A 24,509-nucleotide genomic window follows, 5' to 3' on the forward strand; every position below is an offset into this window, starting at 1 on the left:
AAAGCAGAAATTTTAGGCAGTGATGATACTCAGGACACCAGTGGGCATCTGGGCATCTCCAATTCTATTGTTTCTGTTTACAAAGAAGGGCACTGCTTTTCCCCAGGGCCTGGTGATGTCACGGCCTCACCACAGTGTGACCTTCAGGGATAGGTGTTAGATGCGACTCACAGGCTGGCTCCCTGTTCCTTTTTTTCCAGCTAAGCTTTGCATGCAGGACTCAGCAGGCGGCCACTTTCCCTAGTGTTTCCACGGGTGGCCTGGGCAGCCTTTTTCTTTTTTCTACCTCTGTCTCTTCTCTCTTCCCAAATTGTTCACAGACTTCCCCATGATAACACACACACACACACACACACACACACACACACACACACACACAACCTCACACAGGACTAGGGATGTGGCTCAGTTTGCAGAACGGTTGCCTGATATGCACTCGGTCCTCATTCAGCCTCCAATACCACTTAAGCCAGGCATGGCAGCACTGCAATCTTAACATTCAGAAGGAAGCACAGGGGAGAGGGTCAGAATTCAAACTCATCCTCAGTTACATATGTACACTCAAGTCTTCAGCAAACACACGTGTGCACCAGAAAAGCAAGACACCTGGCCCGTGTCCAGCTGGGTGACTCCCTGTGCCTCCAGGCTGGCCCCACGACTCTGCTAGAAACCATGCACTCTGGTTTTAGACTGACACAGGCCCAGCTCATTTCTCCTTTCTCCCCCACATTTCCTCTTTTGTCACTTGAGAGCTTTGGGGAAGTGACTCTTAGTAGCAGATGCTTTCCCATCAGGGAGCAGAAGTGACTTCTAATGCTCACGCACCACCCTGGAACCGGCAAGGGCCCAGAGGCTGCAGGAAGTGAGTGGACACTTTGCCTGGGGTTTCCTGGCTTCAAAGCCTGGTCCTCATATTTAAGCAATGTTCTTACACTTCCTGCTCAGGGCAGAGCCTGCCTGAGCTCTAGTCTGGCCTTTGTACTAACTAGTCGTATGACTGTGGCTTGATTTCATGGGGCTCTGGTTGTCTCAGACAGGGAATAATGACAGCTCCTGCCTCACTTTCCTATGAGGACAAAGCAAGTTAGTGTGTGAAGCTGATCCCTGGCTGTGTGCTTGCAGCTGATATTATTTTAAATGTTTAATTTCTTTTTATTTACATGTATGACCGACAGCACACATGCATGTGTACCACGTATGCTCAAGGAGGTCAGAAGAGGCATCCTATCCTCTGGAACTGGCATTACAAGTGGCTGGGAGCCACTGGGTAGTGCTGGGAGCCAAACCTGAGTCCTCTGCGAGATCAGCAAGTGCTCTTGACCTCTGAGCCCTCTCTCTGGTCTATATAATTTTTTCTTAAAAAAAGTATGGAGCAATATGCAGCTTCAGGATAATTCATAAATAAAAAATTGTTTATTAGTTTTTAAGCACAACATTGTATTGATTATTTGAAGATTTCACATAATGCACCCAATCACATTCTCTTCCCAGTCCTCCCAGTCCATCCTCCCCCAAAGCGAAAGAAAAAGAGGAAGAGGAGGAGGAAGACCAAGTCCAGATTGTGTTGCGAATTTACTCTCTGGAGCATGGTCAGATTTCCAGTGGGCAGCTCCTAAAAGAAAACCGAGTCCTTCCCCACCTGCACCCCTCCCCACCCTCCACCAGGAGCCATCACCTGTGAAGAGCTACACTTCAGCATCCCTACCACGGTTGTAGGCGTTCTCTTCAATGGCTTCCTGAACAGATTATTTCTTTTTAGGGGTGGAAGTGGGGTGTGGGGGAGAGAGATTGTCACAGAAACCTTCAATGTCTCTCAGTCTCAACTGCAAAAGGAGCTTCCCTGACCTTAACATTCGTCAGGGATTTTCACATGGTTTCTGGCTACAGCACAAGTCACGGACATCCACACTGCTTCCAGGAGGAGCACAGACCACGGACATCCACTGTCTCCAGTTGCAGCATGGGCCATGACATTAACATGGATTCAGGTGACAACACGGACCACAGACATTCCTTGGTCCTTGGAACTAACATGAACTACAGACCCCAATGAGGCTCTCAGCAGCGGCTCAAACCGGTCACCTACTTGGCCTTTGATGGTAACGTTGGCTAGGGACATCACGGCCACAGGTATCCATAAAGTCACAGACATCCACATGGCCACAGATTTCCATACAGACTTGTCAGGCTGCAACATGGACCACAGACGTCAACAAGACCCTTCGTCACAGTGCTGACCACTGACATCATCATGGCCTTTGGTGGCAACACAGAGCACAGACAACCATATGGCCTCTGTGGGTAGCATGGACACGGGAGGGCACACACACATTTAACCCCAGTACTTGGGAGGCAGTGGCAGGCAGATCTCTGAGCCTGAGGACAGCCTGGCCTACGAAACAAGTTCCAGGACAGCCAGGGCTACACAGAGAAACCCTGTTCTTAAAAAGACAAAAACCAAATGAAGTGGGAACTTCTGGTTTCTTTGGGAGGCTGGTTGTGTCGGATGGTGTTTTCCTGGGGCAGACACAGGTGAGAGGGTGTTTTGCGATGGCAGACATGTGAAGGAATCACTAAAGCAGATACAGGAGAAAGGATGTTTTGCTAAAGCGAGCGCATAAAAGGACGTGTGTTAAAGGATTCTTTGCTAACAACACGCATACATTGGTTCATTTCTGAGCTCTGTTTGTTGTGATTCCATAGAAGGAAATGCACCAAAAAACCTTCTGGTGATGCTCTGGCAATTTCTTGCTGCTTCTGTGGAATTGCGCTGATTGGCAGAGTGTTGTCAGCAGATACAGACTCACATGGAGTTTTGCTAAGACAACCTTACTGCTGAGGCAAGACTTGTGAGAGGACATGTGACGTCTGGAGGGAGTATCAACTGGACTCCACAGACAGTGGCTGGGGCGGGAGCTGGGGCTTGCACAGCTACCTTTGCAGCGCTTCTTGGCCTTTGCTGATCTTCACTTCATTGCGAAAGGCACAGCAGAGAACCTCTCCTGGTGTCCCTGCTGGTCTTGGTTGCTCCCGCTGATTCGTGTCAGCTTGGCAGAGGCTGCTAATTCATGCTTGCTACCCTGACACTACTGGTGTATCCGTGAAGTGTTTGTGAGTGGATTGAACTGACGCTGTTGATTTCTGAGAACCAAACTGCTCATTTCCTGGCAGTGAAGACTGGATTTGCTCCAAAGAACAATTTCTAAACAGGTCTACTTCCCAGTATCCTAATAACCTCTTTTTTTTTAATACTACCATTGGTAGGTGGTGGGATAAAAGGGAGATTGAAGCATTTAAGAACCCTTATTAAAAATAAGGCTTGAAAAAAATCTAACCTTATAAACAAACAAGCAAACAAGAAAAAGCAAGGGCTTAGAGACGTCACTTAGTGCGTAGATGCTCATCCTGTAAGCAGAAAACACGACTTTGATGCCCAGCATTGCATAAACAGAATGTGGTGGCACAAGCCTGCAATCCTAGCAGTGAGAGGCGAAGGCAGGAAATCAAATGTTCACAGTCATCCTCTGCTGTACTTTGGGCAACTCTTGGCAAGCCTGGGCTACCTAAAGCCTCGCCTCAAATGAAGGAAGAAGGGAAGAAAGGTAGCAAGAGTAGCTGAGGAGGAAGTGAGGATTCCTAGCCCCCTCCCATGCCTGCCCACGCTGCTGTCCATCAATCCACTCATGCATGCCTTTGCCAGGCAAGCGCCAGTCACTGGGACTCATAAGTGACCCCGTGCAGCCAGGGCTGCCCCTCCAGTTTCTTACGGTCAGTTGCAGACCAGAGTAAGAGCTGTAATGTGGTAGGTGAGCAAGTGGTTAGAGCAACAGAAAAGTTGTTTGGCCAAGAGTTTGACTGTCACTTTACGTAAGATTCTTTGGGAGGGTCTGGATGAGAGGGTGAGACTGAAGCAATGCTAGCGGGGAGAAACAGGCAGGGCAGGGATCTGGTGCCAGCAGGTCAAGAAGCCGGAGTGGAGGTACAGAAGTCCTGCGGGAAGCTGCACTAGCAGAGCCTATGCGGTCCGTGGCTCAATGGTTAGATACTCATCCAGCATGCATAAAGCGTGGTTCTGAGGGCAGTAAGGAAATAGGATGCTGGCCCACAGCTCTCCACTGTGGAGAAACTGAGGCATGAGGTGGGGGAGGTGGATGGTTTCCTTGGCTGGATCATTTTCTTTTTTGAGGCGGGATTATAAAGGACATTTAATAAGAAAGAGTCTCTGGGCCAAGGATGTACTTAGTTGGTACATTGCTTGCCTAAATTTGCAAGAAGCCCTGGGCACACGTTGAATGTGGTGGCACCTGCTTGTAATCTCAGGGTTTTGTTGTGGATATCTCTAAGAACAAAGTCACAGAAGGCTGACACCTCGAGGACCAGACACTGTTCTGCTAGGACCCTCCGTCCCTTCACTAGTCCACAGCCCTGGACAGGAGAGGCTCCACAATGGTGGAGAAACTGGCCCACAGGGATGAATGTCCCTTGACTTGAGTGACAGCGGGAGCCCATCTTCCATGCCCTACAGTTACTTTTAGCACCACTTGCTAAGTCCACAGGGTCCACGCCCTGCCCTAGAAGGTGAGGCAATCCGAGCTTTCCACTGCCTGTCCACCCCCTGTGCTTCTCCTGGCCTCTGAAACAGACAGTGGCCTTGAACCTCCTATTGCAGGTGTCCCTGAGTTGATGGGCAAACACTGGCGCTCAGGATCAAATTCCAAGATGGCCCAGCCAGGTACACCCCAGAGACAGCCCTAGGATGAATGTCCCTCTGTAATCCTGGCTTAGAGGTGTTTCCCACAAAACAATCCCAGGCCCTGGAGAGACTGAACTCATGAAGACCCAAGCGTGCTGAGCCATGGTCTCAACTCCTGCTTGGCATGGGTCACAGAACCCCGATCACTGTCCGGGCCGCAGCTGGAAAGCAGTGGAACTGGGCTAGCTAGTTCTCGCCTCCTGTATGCAAAGTGCCTTCCTTCTGTTCTAGAGGATGGGACTACAGGTGAGGTAACACTGCAGGGAAAGGTCCTGAGGTCACGTGCTCCAACAGCCACAGGTCTGAACCGCCCAGAAAGCTCAGATAAGCAAGCCTTCCACACGCTGGTGGGCAAGTATAGATTGGGAGTCAGGCAGCCTGGGTTTAAATCCTACTGCTGTGTTGTAGCTGTATGGCCCTTGACAATTTGCCTAAACTCTTTGGCCCTCAACTGCTAAATCTGAGGAGGGTCATCTCCCTTGTAGGGTCACTGAGACAGCAGTGTGCGGTGGACCACGTGACTGTTTATGAACTAAGCACGGTTCAGCGATGCATGCCTCACCCCCTGCTCCCTTCTCAAGCTCGCTCCCCTTGCAGACTGAAGTTCAGCTGGACCAGCAGATGCGAGGTTCCTGGAAGCTACAGGAGGGTGATGACCCCCAAGTCAGACAGTCCTGTTTAGTTGTTTTGCTCTGCTTGGGGTACAAGCCAAGGCCTCACACGTGCAAGGCAAGTGATCCCTGCTGAGCCGCACCCCAGCCCGCCTTTGGTATTGATTTGGAACCATCCTTCCCAAATTCAAACTAGACTATCAACACTCTCTAGGTCAGTTGGACATTGTGTTGATTTCCAATCTTGACACAAGCCAGGGTCATTTGCTAAAAACAGACTCTCAGTGGGGAAATGACTCCACCGCATTGGTCCCATGGGTAAGCCTGTGGGACATTTTCTTGGTTGATGTTTGATGTCGGGGGCCCAGCAGTGCTGTCCCTGGGCAGGTGGGCCTGGGTTGTACAGGAAAGCAGGCTAAGCAAGCTCCAAAAGTAAGCCTACGGTAACCTACGGTAAGCAATAAGCCCACAGTAAGCAATGCCCCCTCATGGCCTTTGCTTCAGTTCCTGCCTCCGGGTTCCTGCCTTGTATTCTTGCCCTGACTTTTCTTCCTGACGGACTGACTGTAAGGCCTAAGGTGTAAGAATCCCTTCCCTCCCCACGTTGCTTTTAGTCATGGGTTTATGACAGCTGTAGAAACTAGGACAAAGATATTTGCTGTCACCCTCACCCGGTGGAGTGGGGCAGAGGAGAGAGAGGGAGGGGAGCCGAGATGGAATCTGATGAATCATCTCACTCCACCTGGCTCAAGCCATATCCCCAGCCTCCTCCTTGCTGTGAATCCCAGGTCTGGTGCTTAACCTCTCTGGGCCTTCTTCTCTTCCACTTGCACAAAGGCGGATTGTTGCAAGGAGACGAGCTCATACCTCTTTCCTTCCTGCTTCCTTCCTCCCCATTTCTCTTCCTCTTCTGCTTAGAGGCTCCTACGGTATACTGTGTCATGATTTGGGTATGTGTTTCTCCTCCTCGTCCTCATCCTCGTCCTCGTCCTCGTCCTCCTCCTCCTCCTTCTTCTTCTGTTTTTAAAAATAGAAACAGGGGCAAACCCATAACCCTGTGGCTAGGCCAGGACCCCTGAACGACACTGCCTCCTGACCCCAAGCTCACCTGGTTTCAGCCCTGTCTGTGACAGGAGCTGAGACTGCACAGGGTCATGGCTCTCCCTTGAAACCAGAGGTAGCTTCCCTAACCTCTTCAGTGTCACAGGCTTCCACTGGGCTTTCAAACCCAGAGCTAGAGCTCCAGGTCCTGAGAACGCAGGGTGTGTCATTCCAAGCCACAGTCCCCGGCGTTAGTTAGAGGAAGTTCTGGGCTTCCAGCCTGAGGCTTACAGTTCCAGGCCCAGAGTCCGGGCTCAGAGGAAGGCAGCTCCAGGCTTTTACACCCATTTCGGGTTTTGCTCTTGGGTCTCAGGGGTCTCCTTCTACTGACAAAGGCTTGCGGCTCTCAGCTTTAGCCCTCTCTTCCTCTTCTCTTGGTCTGAATGCTTCAGCTCTCCTCTGCTTAGAAGGAAGTTGCAGTTCCTGGAAAGGAGCTGTCATGGCTGTCCTTCAGAAGACATTCAGCATGGGTTGCCTAGAATGGGCAGAGCAGGGTTTCAGGTCTAAAGAGAAGCTTCATCAGGACAGATATGACATCCTGAATAGGCAGGAGGAGATCTGCTGGTGGAGAGAGGGCATTTTATCCTCAAATCTAGAGAACAAAGAGGTTTCTGACTTACATTGTTTCCAGAGGAGTTGCCAAGGTTCACACCATGTGGTCTAGCCTGGCCAACATGCCAAAGGGCAGTGAGGCAGACAATAGGTGGGACCATAAACCTGTGGCCACAATGCCACAACAGCCTATATTTGTTTGTTTGGTTTTTGTTTTTGTTTTTGAGACAGGGTTTCTCTGACTCTTAGAGATCCCGCTGCCTCTTCCTCCCAGTGGCAGGACCTCTGGATGCACTACCATACCCAACTTGCATCCTGTGTTCTTTATTTTTAATCAACTCTGTGTCCCAGAGAGAGGGGGGAGAGCTGCTGGGGCGTGGTCTGACTATAGGTTGGAAGGAAAGAGAGAAGAAGGGAGGCAGGAAGAGAGGGAAGGAAGGGGGTGCAAGGGAAGAAGAGAAAAGTTGATGATCTTGTATCTTGCTGCTGCTGGGTGGGTCTGAGGCTAAAAGCCTCAGGGCTCTTCTGGTTTTTATGCAACAAGCTCATCCCTCTTTGTCTGTGATAAAGGCTGTGTGTAGTAGAGAGATGAGAATAAACTCACCTTTCATCTCAGAGAGGAACAGGGTGGGGTTCAATATGTTAGGTTGCAGACCCCGCTAGCTGCCCCTCTCCCTCTCCTAGAAATCAAGCGATGTGTCCCTGAAGTATCATGACGTGTCATGTCTTCTGTGCTGTGGTCCCTCAGCCCTTCTCCCTTGAAGGTTTCCGGTCAGGCAGGTTTTGTTGTGCTAAATCACATGGTGTGGAGTTTTCCACCAACCTCAGAAATCTTAGAGGCCCCCTTTATTTGAGATATGTCTCTGAAGTTTCTGAATCCTCCTAGGTCCCCCATCAAGCTGCCTACAATGGCTATCTTTTTTCCCACTTCCACGTAAGCTATCACTAATGTTCTTTCACTGCAACCCTGTTGTTGTTTTGTGTATTTTGAACAGGCACTCATGTAGCCCAGGCTAGCCTCATACTTCTATGTATTGGAGAATGAGCTTCTCCCCCTCCTGCATCTGTCTCCCAAGTGCACCAGCATGCCAGGTTATTTTTAATTTAATTTAATTTAATTTAATTTATGTGTGTGTTTGTGTGCCCACATGCATGTAGGTAACTGTGGAGTCCAGAAGAGAGTGTCAGATCCCTGGAGTTTCCTGATGTTGATACTGGGAATTGGACTTTTCCTTCTTTGGAAGAGCATAAAGTTCTTTTCACAATGGAGTCACTTCTCCAGCTCTACCCCCCGCCCCGCCCCCAATCCCCTGCCCCAAGGCTATTATGAAACATTTTTTATTTATTCTCATTCTCTTTCTCTCTCTAACCCTCCCACATGTGTGCATGCCACTTTCAAAAGTTGTTTCTCTTCTCCGACTGTGCAGGCCCGGGCATTGAATTCAGGTTGTCAATTAGCCTTGGGATAAGCGCAGTCTGGCTAATCCTAGATCCCTTTCTCTGGTATATTTTTGTTTTGTTTTCTGGCTTCTCTGATGCTCGTGTTTGGAGATGGAAAGGTGTTATGGAAACTTACTTCCCAGGCTGTGGTGCCGTGAGTCACCCACAATCCCTGTTCAGGCCATTTTCCGCAGCTGGGTGTTTTTGTTTTTGTTTTTGTTTTTTTTTGGAAACAGAGTCATACTATGTCAACCTGGTTAGCCTGAAACTTGCTGTGTAGACCAGGCTGACCTCAAATCACAGAGATCTCCCTGCCTCTTGAGCTCACATTGTCAGGCTTGGTAGCACTCCACTGAGCCCTCCCATCAGCCCTGTTTTTGTTATTTTTTCGACAAACAATTTATGTTTGCTTATAAAACATCAGAAACTACTAAAAAAAAATCCTCTGATTATATTGCACGGAGACAACTATTTATTATGTCCTTTATCCTTGAGAAAGTTTGAGGACTTTTTCCAGATGCTCCTGTACTTCCCCCCCTCCTAGATGTGTATTATGTAATTTTTATTTAAAACAACAACAACAACAAAAAGGTGAAACAGGATTGTTCCGTGTTCTGTCAGGAACCAGTGTCTCTCTACTGCCTGCTACTGCCATTTCTACAGTCCCTGAGGAGATGGCTTCCTTTCTCATCTATGTGAATCTCAAGGTGCTGGAACATGCTGTGTCTTGTGGCCTCTCCTGCTGTATCAAGTTGGATCACAAATCTGCCCTGTTAAGAAACCGGTCACTCTAAACTGCCAGATCCCACAGTCTGAAGAAACCAGTCCATGTCCCCCAATTCCGCAGGCCAGACAGAGAGTTAGTCATGCTATGTTGTTGGAGATTGGTTCTAATGCTTTGATTCAATTGAGAATCTGTGTGTCCAGATGATGAAGGTCCTGGTCCCCAATTGGTTTTTGATTGATCGATAAAGATGCCAACGGCTAATGGTTGGGCACGGGGCAGGAGTTGATTAGGTAGGGCTCAGAGAGGAATGAAAGAGAATCTCTGTGACTTGGAGTAGAAGGATGGGATGCAGGAGTGGCAGGAGACAAACCATCTAGACATGGGAGACCTGGGTTAAGTGGCCACTGGCCACTTCCCTATTGGGCTCGAGGTAGCATGGGAAGGTTTAGGAGTGCCCAGGCTTTGAGGAAGCCAAGGCACTTAATAATAAGCTAATGTGTGTGTCTCTTGTTCTCGGATACAAAGACAGCTGGCTCCTAGGGGTGGGCGAGTACCCAGAGCCACAGTGGTGTAGCAAAACTCCCCACAACACTGTGTGGCTTCCGGCCCCTAGTTTACAGCCCTAACTAGGTTTTCCATGCCTCTGGTCACAAGGCCTATGCCATGTTGAAGTAAATCTTGTGCGGTGGGACTTCCCACCACCCCCTGGAGAGGTTGTTAGCTGTCTTTTGTTTCGGGGATGTCTTAGTCACTGTTCTATTTCTGTGAAGAGACACTATGACCAAGGCTGCTCTTGTGAAAGAAAGCATTTAGTTGGGGCTGGCTTACAGTTTCAGAGGTTCAGTCCACTATCAACACAGCAGAAGCATGGGACGGGATTTTGAAACCTCAAAGCCCACCCACCGTGACTTCCTCCCATGGCAGCCGTTCTTAGTCAAGCCACCATAGGGTTGCCAGGCAGCCATCATCCTCTTAGTTTTCTCTCCATGATACACTTCTCCAGGTTTTGAAGGAAAGTCTGTCCTTGTCCCCTCACACAGTCGCCATCACTGATACGATATACACTGTCCCTTTCTAAGGCTCTCTGACATCAAGGTCATGATTTCGAGTTCCTGTCTCTTAATAGAGCACACTTCTGAAATGCAGGTTTGTGTCAGCTCTTTCCTGCACCAACCAACTACCTTGCTCTCTTCCCACCTAAATCCATTATTTAGATTTTTAAAGAATTAAGAGGCTGGGATGTGGTCTAATGGGTAAGGGCCTGCTGCTTGACCATGAGGACTTGTGTGTGGACGCCCAGCCCCACAGAGGGAGGGAGGGAGGGACAGGTGGCCAGCCACCTGAGCTGAATCAGCATCTCCAGGGTTTCTGAGAGATCTGCTTCAAAAGAGCAGGCATCTTCTTTGATTGTACGTGTGGGTGCTCAGGGAAGCAAGTGTGTGTCTGTGTGTGTCTATCTGTGTGTGTGTGTGTGCGTTTGTCTGTATGTGTGCACATGTGTGCGGGTGTGCATGCACGTAGAAGCCAGAAGTTGACCGGGGCGGGGGTGAAGAATAATCAAAGAAGATGCCATCAACACACTTAGAGATAAAAGTTGGGTGTGGTAGCATATACCTGTGATCCCAGCTCTGGAGGCTAAGGCAGAAGGAAAGCCATGAGCTAGAGGTCTGCCTGGGGTGTATACAAACACCCCGTGTGAAGAGGACAGGAAAGAAAGCGAGAGGACAGTCTGTTTACATAACATAAAACGTAACCTTTTCACTGTCTTTGAGCTGCACATCACGGCACATAAGAGTTCGGCGCTCTGCACCCATCACTGCTATTTACTTCCCAAACGATGTTAGGCTCATCCCTGTCAGCGACTCCCCTGCTCCTCCTGGTCTTTCCAGCCCTAACTGGGCACGAATCTGCTTTGCACGTGGATTTACCTGCTCTGGGCTACTTTATGCAAATGAGGTCATAGGACAGAGGGTCATTGTGTCTGCCTTCTTTCCCGTCGCACAGTGATCCCAAGGTCTCCATGCTGTGGTGGGAGGCAGCACTTCATCCTTTTGTTAGGTCTGGATACATCTTACTCTCTGCATGCACACCACGTTTCGCTTATCCACTGATCTGTTGACCACTTGGGTTTCACTCCCTTCGGCTTCGGGGAGTAGCATGGCCCTCAACAGCCTTGCATAGACTTACAAGTTGGAACGCTTGTTTTCAGTTCCTCTCATGTGTACCAGGGAGCATTTCTTCCCTTCCCTCACAATATTACTGCACACATATGCACACATGCACAGATGCATGTGGACAGGCCAGAGGCCAATGTCACACGACTCCTTCAATTGTTCTCCTCCTTTTTATTAATTAAAAAAAATTGAACATAGTCTGTACCCCAACTTCTAATCCCATACCACACATTAAGCATTTGAAGTACCCATGTTTGGGGAAATCCTAGGATCAGCACGTGAGGAACGCAATGGACGAGTCTCACCCTGGGAAAGCAATTGTATGACCAAATACCATATGTGGTATTTCCTCTGCCAGGCATACTCCTCTACACTTTTTGGTATAGAATCTCAGCTGAACCAAAGGCTCTCCAGTTCTGTAGGTTAGCCAGGAGCAACTGCAGAGATCTTCCTGCCTCTCCCATCCCAGCACTGGGATTACAGGCTTTAGGAGGCAAGGCCTAGCTGCTAAGGGTGGCCATGGAAGGTTAATCCTGTTCCTTGACTCTGATTACTCGCCCTTCTCCACCCTGGTCTACTGTAATGTAAACAGTCCCTGCATAGCCTCAGCCACCACAATCTCAACAGCTTTGCCAGATCTTTCCCATAGATGGAGTGAACCCTCTGACACTGACCCAAAATAAACTTCTCCCTCCTGAAGCCTTTTTTGTCTGCCATTGTGCTCACATTGAAGCCAAGGTATAAAATATAAGCCATGCATGGTAACATACACTTTTAGTCCCAGCACTAAGGAGACAGAAGCAAGCAGATCTCTGTGAGCTCAAGGCCAGGTGAGACTCTACTTCATATGCGTGCCTGCGCATGCACACACACACACACACACACACACACACACACACACACACACACACAGAGGCATGTATGTTGTAAAGATGTTCTTTTTGTGTATGTGTGATGAGTTGAGACAGGATCTCACTGTGTATCTGTGGCTGGCTTCAAACTTCTTGTGTCTCCCAGATTAGATTCAACTTTTTTGAGAAACTGTTCAGCCTTAAAAAGTTGCAGGCCTGTGGCACTCATTTATGGGGCACTGGGGGTGAACCCGGTTTTCATTGCATGCTAATGCCAGCCCTCTACCAGCTGAGCTACATTCTGTCTAGTTTTTGGTTTCTTGAGACTGGTCTCACTATGAAAGCCTTAGCTTGGCTGGAACTCACTGTTTCAGATCAGGCTGACCCGGGATATAGGCTGTATCCCCTGTACTGTTCATGATGTAATTTGAATAGTAGACTCGCATCAGCTAAATGACATACAATGTATTCTGTAGGTTCTCTTTATGCCTTGTTTTTTGGTGGGGGTGTAGTTGTGGCTGTTAGAAACAAAGAATAATCTCGCCCCTCCCTCTCCCAGGCCTCGCGGCTCTGGAGTCCGCCTCCTGCCCGACCTTTTGGCCCCGCCTCTGCGCGCCCCGCCTCTCGCGAGCCCACTCAGGTCGCAGCTTCATCCCCAACCCTCCTGCCTCTAGACTGTCGCTCCGCCCCCCAGGCCCCGCCCCATCTGGCTCGTCCCCCCCCTCAAGCCACGCCCCGAAACGTCCCCGCCCCCAGCTCGCCCTGCCTCCCTGGAGCCCTCCCGGCCCGCGCGCGCGGCCAGCGCAGACCTCCCGGCTCGACTGGCGGCGCGGGCGGCGGTAAGTGCGGCCCGGCTGGGTGCCCCCTGGGGAGCACCAGATTTGGGGCGCTGGGCACGGGGCGGCAACGGAAGCGGGGGTCGCGCTTTGACACCTGCCTAGAGTCCCGGGGCACCGCGCTGCCCTCGGGCGGCGAGCAGGGACGTCGTGGGAACCGGGGTGGCGCGCTCTGGGCGGGATTGAGGGCGAGGGGTTCCAGCAGTGCTCCGATTGTGTCTGGTTCTCAGGCCCGGACTACCCAGCTTCTATCCGAACCTGCCCGGGCTTATAGGAAAAGACGCAGTTTTCTCTAAGTAACCTTTAGTATCTAAGTTGCGATTTGGAGAACGATCCGGTGCATACTGTGAAAGCAAAAGCGAATAGACAAAAAGTAGGAAAACTTTACAGATGCTCTTTACTGTTCCCGGCCCACGCGTCTTTTGCTCTAAGCCCTGTGGATTTCACACGGGTTTCCAGACGGGTGCGGGCGTATCGGAGTGGAGGGGAGCTGTATGACCGTGGAGTCTGGAGCCCAGGCGAAGGAGGACGTGGCCCCTGCCTGTCCTGCCACCCCAGTTCTTGGCTTCCCAGGTTCCCAGGTCAGTGTAGGTCCGGACGGTGCGCCTGATCATTAGGTGTTGTACCCACAGGTTTAAGAGGAAGAGGTGAGGGGAGCACGGGTGTGTTTTAGAAAGGCAAAGCTCCAACGATCAGGTCGTTTGGACATTCCCTACCTAATACTTCGTCGGATTTGTGCTTCCGGATACTGGAGCTGATGTCATTCCCTGTTGGACTGAGCTCTAGTTGTTGGGAAATAGTTTGTGGAAGTCACGGGGCTCTCTAAGCTCATCAGCTTCTTGCTGTTTTGAGACAAGGTCTTAGGTAGCCCAGGCTGGCATCCCAACTGCATATGTAGCTGAGACTGGTCTTGAACTCCTGGACTTTTTGCCTCCGCAGTGTTGAGATTACTGTGCCTCCGAACCCTTCTCCAGCCTTCTTTGAATTAAACTGTTCTCTCCTGAGGATGGTGAGCCGGAGCCGGTCCAGAGACTCCTGGACTCCATATTGGAGCTTCTCCTCTGCCCTCCGCTCCAGCCTCCTCGGATTGGCTCTTTTAAAGTAGAACTAATGCAGAGAGCGCGCGGCTGTAGAGAAAGGAGCTGAGTGGTATCAGTAATTCCTCCAGTGTTTGGCTTTATCAGTTGGATCTGGATCCAGAGGGCGTGTCACTTGTTCTGCCTGGCCTAGAATAACACCCATACTGCACCTGGCTCTCTTCTCAGCCAGTCCTTGCTCTGCCTTCTAAAGGTGTTCAGGCTAGCTTGGAAATATTTGTTGTAGATCTACTGTGGGAGAGGCCCATTGTCCTTCTTCCTGTACCACTAAAGGCATTAATAATGAATGGTTTTTTTTCCTGCTTGAAAAAAAAATATCTTTATGATATTTTACTGAATCAAGTGACCCAGAGATTGCTCTCAGATCCATCATCAGTGTCTTGAGTCTCTAAAATACTTCACTGAAGTAGCTTCCTGCCTTTGGCAGATACATTCCTTTGTCCTTCAATACTTTTATGACCTGGCCATAGGAGGGGAAAGGACTACCCCTTGTCCTTTGACAATGCTGGGAAAAAAAAATGGCTCCTGGCCCTGAGTGGCTTATGTTATGGGTGAAAAGCAGGCATGCTGTTGAAAAGTTCAGAGCTTAGCTCAGAATCCCAGCTGAGGCAGTTGGGAAAGTTGTACAGAAAAGCTGGCATCTGAGGACACCACACATAAGCAGAAAGTTGCAGCCGAGGTATAGACTGGACTAGACCGAAGCAAGAGGGAAACCTGAGAGGAAGGAGCTGGCAAGGCAGTTCCTGCTTTCCTGCCTTAATTTAATCCAGTCATCCCTACTGGTCTCGGCATGGCCTCATGCCGCTGTGAGAATGGGCAGGACCCCTTACTCCATTTCAAATTCTCCTGCACATTTCCCTGAAGCTCCCATGGGGGTGGAAAGTAAGAGGAAGCCCTGGAGTCTTGGCACCAGTCACTTGTATTTTGTTTGTTTTGGCTTTCTGCTGCCATGAAAATAGCCCAGGGAGCCAGGTGGCTCATATCCACAGGTAAATAGACTCCGCTCTCTGTGTCTGTCTCTGCGGCCCATTTGGCCACCCATGGCTGACTCTGAACTTGAGTGGTGTTTACCTGCTGTGGAATTGGAGTTTGAGGTCAAGTGCTGCTTTCCTCATAACTTTCTTTTTCTTGAGCATTCACTGACAGACTGGACAGTGATGACAGCATTAGACTCATTGAGATTGTCACTTGACTACGGATCTTTGAGAACTGTGTGTCATTTTATTAGGTTTGTAGACAAGAAGGCCCCTGTCTCAGCATCCTAAAAGTCACATCCAAAATGCCTTCAACAAAAGACATGTTAGTGATAGAAAGTGTAACAGGTCTACGAGCCTTCACATATGAAGACCAAAGACCTTGAGACACCGTTTCTACACAGATGGTAGGGCTGAAGCAAGTCTGTCTGCTCAGTCTTTTTTGGCCCTCTTTAAGTGTTATTCTCCTGAAGATGGGCAGGACTCCAAGGTTTTAACAACTACAATCAGGAGAAAAAGAGCGAGCGAGCGAGCGAGCGAGAGAGAGAGAGAGAGAGAGAGAGAGAGAGAGAGAGCCTTTCCCCTCCCTCTTCTTCTCTTTAAAGCATGTGTATGGGGAAGGGAGATTCCTTGCTGCTCTTCCAGAGGCCCTGAGTTCACTACCCACCATCCACATCAGGCAGGTCAGAACTGCCTGAAACTCTAGCTCCAGAGGATCTGATGCCCTCTTCTGGCCACCATGGGCTCTGCACTCATGTGCACATACCCACATCTGGACACATAACTCATACACCTAATTAAAAATAAAAATGAAGCTTAAAAAGTTTTAAGTGCAGGTGCGTATATGTGGAGCCTAAAGGACAACTTCGGGACTTTGAGTCATCTTCTGGGATACTGCCCACCTCCTTAGAAGCAGGATCCCTCAGGGGCCTAGAGCTTACCCTGTAGACTAGCCAGGCTCTCTGGTTGGCTAGTGAGTACCAGAGATTGTGACATCTGTCTCCGGATTGTTAACTGGGATTACAAGCATATGACACCATGTCTAGCTTTTTCTCTCGGTCCTGGAGATTATACTCTGGTCCTTAGGCCAGCACCATTGGAGCCAGGTGGCTCCTGCAGGGCTCGAGGAGTAGCCTACAGTTATGGCATCCTTGGAGAACAGTGCTAGTCCTTCACCTGCCCATAGGGAGGGAAGGTGGGAAGACATCAGAGGGAGACAGTGCTTTGAGACCCGAGCAGTGTCCCATCCTGCTCAGAGTCACCAATACACTGTCATCCTTGGCGGTTTTGTTCCTGCCTTCCAGTAGGTTAATAATTGGGCAACAACTATCCACCTATTGGAATCCAGTCCCTGTACAGCATTAATTCCCCAGGGTCCGAAGCCTAGCAGGTTCTGACATCATCACTGACATCACTCACACTGGAGAACCCTGCAACCAAGTTACAAAAAGGAAATGTGTTGGGTCTCATTCTCCTTGAAGTGCATCTTTCCCTCAGGACATAGACTGGATGGACCTGGAAGGCTTCAGGAAACCAGTGATGGTGAACTTAAGTCATTTGTCCCATGAACCTCTTGAGCTACCTCAAGTCCCAGAGTTCAGTGTGAGCTGGACATGGCCCCCACACACCTCTCATTCTAGCCCTCAGGAGGCTGAGGCCAGACTCAGGAAACCAAACTAGCAATCCTGCAACAGCAACAGGGAAATTGTTGACTGACTTAACCCAGATTCCAGTGAGATTTATAGACCAATACAGACTGATATATTTAAATATAAATATAGACATATTCTTTTTGATGTTGTTGCTCTTGTTTTGAGACAAGGTTTGTCTGTATAGCCTTGGTTGTCCTGGAACTCACTCTGTGGACCAGATTGGCCTTGATTGTCTCAGAGATGCCCCTGCCTCTGCCTCTATGGTGCTGGAATTAAAGACATGCACCACCACTGCCAGCTTAAAAAAATTAATTAAGAACTACTAGTAGGACCTGCAAGGTTGCTCAGGAGATAAAGACACTCGCTGCCAAGTCTTATGATTTGAGTTTAGTTCTCAAAATCCATGAAATGGGAGGAGAGAACTGACTTCCGTAGATTGTCCTATGACCACCATGCTTGCACGGTGGCATACATGTATGCATGTGCACATACATGTGTGCATGCACAATACACACAAACTAAATAAATATAATTTTAAATTTTAAAATAAACAGTGGAACCCTGTAGGATTTCACGAAACGTGAGAGATGAAATCAGGCATAATTTGAGCAAGGATGTGAGGTGGGTACTGGCTTTCTTTGTTGGTGGTCCTCTCTTCTCTCTGAGCCTGTGCTTTTCTTGGTCACTGTAATCAAGACATCCAGGACCTGAGAGCCTGGTGCAGGCTTATTAATGCTGTCCTTCATTCATGGGGGAGCCTGGAATGTGGTTTTGCTGGGATCCCTAGTGGTACACACTGATTGTAGGACGCAGCTTTGCTCGCTGTGGAAGCGGTTTTCCATTCCACAAATCAATGTAATTTGTAGTTATGCTGTATTTGGACCTTGTGGTAACTTTATCTTTGCCTTGTGGGACATATGAGCCTACAGAAACCACTGAAATTCAGAAGAAGGAATTTGAAAACATTTCTGTGACATATTTTACCAAGTTACCAAGAGCTTCTGACACCACACACACACACACACACACACACACACACACACACACACACACACAAGGTGCATGGATCAAGTCTGTCGGGGCAGCCAGACACCACCCAGCAAATGCCATTTCTTAAGCCTGAGGGTTTGATGTTCTCTTTTGTCTACTCTGCCCTTCCTTCTCATCCTCAGGTGTTTGAGAAACTGTTCTTTCTCCTTGTTTGGCCGTCAGAGTTACCTCCAGTTAAATTTCATTACAGTGACACACATTTTTTGTATTTTACAGACTGAACTTCAGAGTCTTTAAGCAGTGTTTAATCTCATGGGCCTACAGTTGTGGGATTAGCATAGCCCTGCTCCCTTATGCACAGATCACCCTAAGGGATATTTTGCTCCCTCTTCCAAGACCTCAAAGACCAGATCCATTTGGCCTTCTCTGCTGGTTTTCCTTCTTGTTTACAGTCTAAGCCATTTCCTAAGGCTTGCATCCATGTGCACACCAGCCCCTTCCCTGCCTCACTGGAGTTGTTTCTGTGATCGCCCGGCCTTGTGTTTCCTTTCCCGGGTGAGGGCAGCGGGGCTGTGAGGACGAGTGGAAATGAAAGGTTCTTTTTCTTTCTGGAAGAACTGATTTCAGAGGATTACGGTTGCTGGTAAAAAAAAAAAAAAAAAAGAAAGAAAAAGAAAGAAAGATGCTTTACCTCTGTGAAGGCCTTGCCCTTGTGCGTGTTGATCTGATACCTAAGTCTAGAAAACCCTTTGCTTTACTCAGGGGAGCCTGTCTTTCCTACTGCATGTGCCACCCACTTGTGTTTGAGAAGGAGGGAGCAAGGGGGAGCTGGGGACTGCATTTAGCTTGGAGGTGTCTTTGAAAACCGATCTTTTGCTGAAATTCTGGGGTCTCATCCCTTTTGAATTTCCTTTAAACCTTTTCATCCCTTTTTAGATGGATGGTCTCACGTAGCCCAGGTTGGCCTCTTACTCTCTAAGTCTGGCTAAGTTTGAACTCCTGGCCCCACCTCTTAAGTGCTGGAATTGCAGGAATATATGTCACTACGCCTTGCTACTTTTATTTTTTACGTGTATGTGTGCATGTGTGTGGTGTGTGCATGTGTGTGGTGTGTGCATGTGTGTGGTGTGTGCATGTGTGTATTCCTGTTTGCTTGTGTGGGGGTGCACATGTATGTGGGTGAGTGTGCTCACCCAAAGTTGTCAGATTTCTTCCTCACTTTTAACTATGTTAACTATTGAGTCCTGTGCTGAACCCAGAGTTCCCCATTGGCTGGTCTAGCTAGCAAGCTGCTCACTCCCCAGCCCCTAAGTCTGACTCTGGAATGCTGGGCTTCCAGGCCTGCCGTTTTACATGGGTTCCCAGATCTGAACTCTGGTCCTCACACTTGCATGACAAGTCTCTATCCACTGAGACATCTCTTCGGACCTCATTTGACTTTTCTTTAAAAAAAAAAAATGTTATCTTACAGGGTCTCTCTTTCATGTGGCCCTGGCTGTCCTAGAACTCACTTCATAGACCAGGCTGGCCTTGAACTCATTGAGATCCATCTGCTTCTGCCTCCCAAGAGTTGTGATTACAGGTATTGGCTATCCTGGCTGGCATAAAGAAAGTGTCTTAAAATGAAATTAATTTTATTTTTTGCGTCTGGGTATTTTGCCTGCATGTCTGTCTATACAGAGCTTGAATTCCTGATGCCCACATGAGCCAGCAGATGGGGTCAGATCCCCTGGGAGTAGAGTTACAGACTGTTGTGAACTGCCCTGTGGGTGCTGGGAATCCAGTCCAGGCGGCTCTTGCCCCGAGGATCGCGTAGTGCAGTCTCCTTGCAGAAGCAGAACCTGCCTAGAGCAAGAAGCAATTAGGGCCCAGGAGGCAGGGCTGTGTACGGCAGGTTGTCAGGGCTGTGTACGGCAGGTTGTCAGGGCTGTGTGAATTAGGATGAGCCTGAAGGGTTTACTGGGTACATGACCCTAAGTCTTACTAAAGACGTCACTCCCAAAGCTACCTAGCTGGTTCCCTGCAGCCACTGGAGTTTGTCAGAGCTGGGCTAGGAAGTAGATGTGACTCCCCGGCCTCTGGAATATACTCACAGATACTCACAGGCTTGGGGACATTAATCCAGAACTCATTACTCATAGAAGAATGGATTTGAGTCCTAGCTCTGGCCCTGGAGGACTGGCTAGCTGGACTGAGGGACTCTCTCTCCCTCTTCCTCCTCCTCTCTCTCCCTCCCCCTCTCCCCTCCCCCTCTCTCTTCAGGGTCTAATATATTCCAAGCTGACCTTATCTTCCTTCCTCTACCTCTGAGTTCTGAGATTAAAGGTCTTTGCCACCAGGCTAGCTAGGAGGCTCTGATAAGAAAGGACTTAACACGACATCGAGATCCAAGTGGGCCTGTCAGTCACCTGGACAGGACAGTGGCTCAGGAAAAGCTGCTGGTTCTGGGGTTCTGGGGCAGGCGAGGCGGCCCATCAGGTATAGGTGTTTGCTGTACAAACCTTGAGACCTGAGTTTAATCTCTGAAGCCCACATAAAGCAGAAGTGGAGAACCGACTCCAGAGAGTTGTCCTCTGAGCTCCACACCAACTCTTTGCCCCGCCCATGATTATTAAAAACATCACATTTTTAAAAGCTGGTTCTCCTCGAGATTTCAGGATAACTTACGTGTGGTAATGCATACCTGTCATTCCAGTAGTGAGGATTAGAGACAGGAGGATCACTGCAAGTTAAAGACCAGCCTGGTTTACATAGCAAGATTGTTTCAAAATACAAAAATATTAAGAAAAGAAAAAGAATACAGCACTTGCAGAAGTGGGGCGTAGCCTCCTTGGTCACTGTCTGTCCTTGTCCAAGGATGCTCTGTCTGTGAGAGGTTCTGCTTGTCTTCTGTACGACACTGTGTCTTCTCTGGGTTCTTTTTCATTTTAAAAATATTTATCTTGTATGTATGTATGTATGTATGTATGTATGTATGTATGTATGTGAGCACACAGTGTGCCTGAGTCACTGTGCAGCTCAGGCTGGTCACAGACTTGCTAGGATTGTGTTTGCCATGATGCTGGTGCTCGGCAGAATAATTTCAAGGCAGATCTTGAAATTCTAGGAGACTAAAGACGCCAAAGGCAAGAGCAGATGGCTGCTCTGGCTCTGTCACTCCCAGGAAGTACTACAGGGCAGGAACAGCTTTTCTCCCACAGGGGGAAATATTTACACACAATTTACACTAACAGAAGAAGCATCGCAGGAGAGAGAAGCAGGCAGCATCTAGAAACTTAGACATATTCTCTAGACGTGAGTGCTGGGAGGACAGTGGGTCTGTGTAACAGGTGACAGCCTGTGACAAAGTCCATCCACACGTGTCTTGACTTTTGGTCATCTTTCCTATGCTGTAAGTAGGAGTCCTTCTGGTGAGGAAGTTCCTGGGAGAGGGACAGGACGGCTGGGTCCTTCAGAATCTCTGCTTTCTGCTCCTACGGAAAAGGCAGAGTCCTGAGACTGTGTGTGTGTGTGTGTGTGTGTGTGTGTGTGTGTGTGTGTGTGTGTGTGTGTGTGTGTGTGTGTACACGTACTGTACTCTTAGAGGCCCACAGAGGACATGGAATCCCCTGCCGCTGGAATTGTAGGGGTTGCGAGCTGCCAGATGTGTACTGGGAACAGCAGTCAGGGTCTCTCACAGGTGCAGTAGAGCTGTGCCCTCTCTCCAGCCCAGAAGTTTTCTTTTCTTTCCTCTGAGACATGAAGGCCCAGGTTGGCCCCAGACCTTCCATGCAGCTAGCTGAGAGTGACCCTGAAGTTTTGGCTGTCCTGAGTGCCCCTACTGAGATTCGGGATTACAGAGCTACACTGCCGGGTTTCTGGAGATCCATCCTGTTGACCCTACGATTTCGTGCATGCCAGGGAATCACCCTACCAGCCCAGTTGGAGAAGGTGGTGGTGGGGGACTTTGCTGTGGCCCCTGGAGTAGCAAGGAATGAATTAGAACCAAAAGCCACAGACAGGCGGTCTGTTTCCTTTCTCCCCTCCTCTCCAGTTCCCATCTTCCCCCAGATTTATAGAAAGCAGACAGCTGTGTGGGGTCAGCTTCAGAGGGAAAGTTAGGGTACTGTTCTGGAACTGGAGAAGTGGCTCAGGTTAAGAGCTGGTCCACTCAGAATATTTGGAGTGTCTGGAGACGGGCTTCTCTTATTGTCCCAGACGAGGAGAGGGGAGGCACCATGTCTGTGCAGTCACAGATGATGCCAAATGTCCCACAGAGGCTCTGGCCCCAACATCACCCGTGCTAGGCTTGAGATGTGGCTTTGAAGCTCCCTCAGCATATGGTTATGGGTATAAGGATATGGGGAGCTTGGTGTGTGTGTGGTCAGACAGTTTCATATATTGAAAGTTAATTTTGGTCATTTTCTACCCTCCCATTCTCCTCCTCCATCCTCTGCCCTTTCCTGCCCTTACACTCTGTAGGCCACACGTCAAAATAAGACACGAAGGGAAAAGAGAAAGAGCTCTTGCTGGAGCATAGGGTGGGATACAGGAAAACTCTTTTTTTTTTTTTTAATTTTTATGGTTAGCATATAAAATATTTAATTTAATTGTGACATTTTCATACCGGCATGTCATTGCACCTTGCTCATAGTCACTTCCTGCCAACCCCCTCCCCTCCTCCCTTCTCCCCTTCCCCCACCTTCCTGCCCCTCCTCCACCTTCCCCGCCCCTCCCTGCTGGTCTTCCTCCCACTAGCTGTCTTTCTGAATCTTGCTTGTTTCCCTTAGTGCTCTCTTGTTCCGTCTATTTTCCTGCAAATGTCATAATTCCACTCTTCTTTACAGCTAAATAAAATGCATGGTGTAATGAACCACATTTCCTTTCCTTTTTTTTTTTTTAAAGAAAGTACTGGCTTTTGCAGAGGACCCAAGCTTGATACCCAGCACCCACACCAAGGCTTAGAACCATGTGTAACTCCAGGTCTAAGGTACCCAGTGCCCTCCCCGGGCTCCGCAGACACCAGTCTGCTGCATCTACACACACACAGACAAAATACCCACACATAAAATAAAAATAAATAAGACATAAAAAAAGATACAGTTTCCTGGAAACATGTAAAGAGGTTTCGGGTGAGGCTGGAATGGCGGAGAAAGCTCTGGAACCTCAGACTTCGTTGTTTGTGAGTGGTGCCCATAGCAGGGTATGATGTGTTTGTGTTGTAGTGAGTCGCTGAGTGGCCCCCAGCATTCTGGGGTTGGAGGGTTATTTTGAGGATCTAAGCTCATTCTTGCTAAAGGTTAAGTGCTTTGGGGGAGTCTGCTGGGTCCACCCTGTTCCGTGCCTTCCCCATCCCCCAAACACTCTAGAAAGCTGGTCTTGATACCCACCTCCTGTGTCTGCCTGGGATAGGCCATAGCACAAAACACCAGCAGAGAAACTGCAAAGTGGAATGAATGGTAGACTCAGAGTCCTCTTGCCAAATGATAGACCCCCTCAACCACAGGACTTCTTAGACGGCAAAATTCTTGGTCGCTCTGGTCCCTTACAAAAAAATGTCGAACCTACAGATTTGGGGTTAAGTACAGATTCCCCCCACACTAACCATCGTCTCAGAAACCACTGTGATAATTACTTATCTGACCTAAACAAAGCCGGTGTAGTGTCACTTGCCCAGTATCCCACTTGTCACTTGCTTGGAGGGAGGCGAAAGACCAGGTTCAATACTGCCTGAAAAATCCAACTGAAGTTTGGAGAGGCGGCTCAGTGGTTAAGAGGCTTACAGAGGATCAAGGTTCAGTTCCCAGAAACCACATTAAGTGAGTCACACTTGTCTGGAACGCCAGCCTTCAGGAGCCAGGGGCCCTCTTCCGGCCTCTGGAGACAACTATGTCCCTGTGAATATATACACGTAGACACATGTAAGTAAAAACAAACCTTTCCTTTAAAACTCCAAAAGGAAAAAAAGACAATGTAACCTGGGTAAGAAATTATTCTACCTATCGTCTTGGGAACAATAAAAAGTGATGTGCATACTCCGTGCAGCCGGCCTGGGTTTTTTCCAAACGTTTTTAGTCCACGGTTGGTTGACTGTGCGGATGTGGACACCCCAGATAGGTTCTTCCTTCAGCCTGTAATTAGATGCTGTGCAAACAGGAGGGACCTGACACACAGTTCACAGGACAAAGGGCTGTGGTCAGGCTACTTTAACATACATGGGAGAGTTGGGCTGGAACGGGGGCCAGCAGACAGTTGGCTGAGGACTTTTTTTTTTAACCTAAAAGGGGCTTTATTTGTTAGATGTGATATAGCTGTGACTGAGGAGAACATGAAAGTGGCAAAGGCTGCTCCCCTCTCCCGAGACCTCATCTGCTTCCTGTGGAACTGACGTCACCCCTGATGTGTCCTCCCAAGGCGTGCGTGATGGAAGCAAGTGTGACTAATGCCGATGCTATTACTGTCTTGTTGCCCTGGCTTGTTCACGCTGTGACCTTCCTCAGAGATGACGTGTCCTCTCCACACGCACAGTCCCCATGCTGCCTTGATGGCTACGTACTGTATCCTGTGGCGGGATGGCTGTGCAGTCCACTGCCCCCTCCCACAACTCTACAGAGAGAGCCCAGTATTCCGGTGGGCAGAGCCATGTCTCTCACAGAAGGGAAAACCACGGCCAGGATGCTCATGCACACTGACTCTCAGCTGACTCCTCCATGACATGAGCCTCAGTTTACCGTCGGGGAGGTCTGTGCATCCACACCCCAGCCAGTTCCCA

General features: G+C 49.1%; 1 protein-coding gene across 1 annotated transcript in view; it reads left to right on the top strand.

The window, feature by feature from the left end:
• Window positions 1-12,954: 12,954 nt before the first annotated feature.
• The window catches only part of Litaf (lipopolysaccharide induced TNF factor), a 37,150-nt gene continuing 25,595 nt past the window's right edge, over window positions 12,955-24,509 (top strand). Inside the window, exon 1 of the mRNA XM_032912638.1 lies at window positions 12,955-13,048. The gene's annotated coding sequence lies outside the window, so the exon portion shown is untranslated. The remainder of the gene's footprint in view (window positions 13,049-24,509) is intronic.

Source organism: Rattus rattus, chromosome 9, assembly GCF_011064425.1.
Source record: "Rattus rattus isolate New Zealand chromosome 9, Rrattus_CSIRO_v1, whole genome shotgun sequence".
NCBI classification, from domain to species: Eukaryota; Metazoa; Chordata; class Mammalia; order Rodentia; family Muridae; genus Rattus; species Rattus rattus.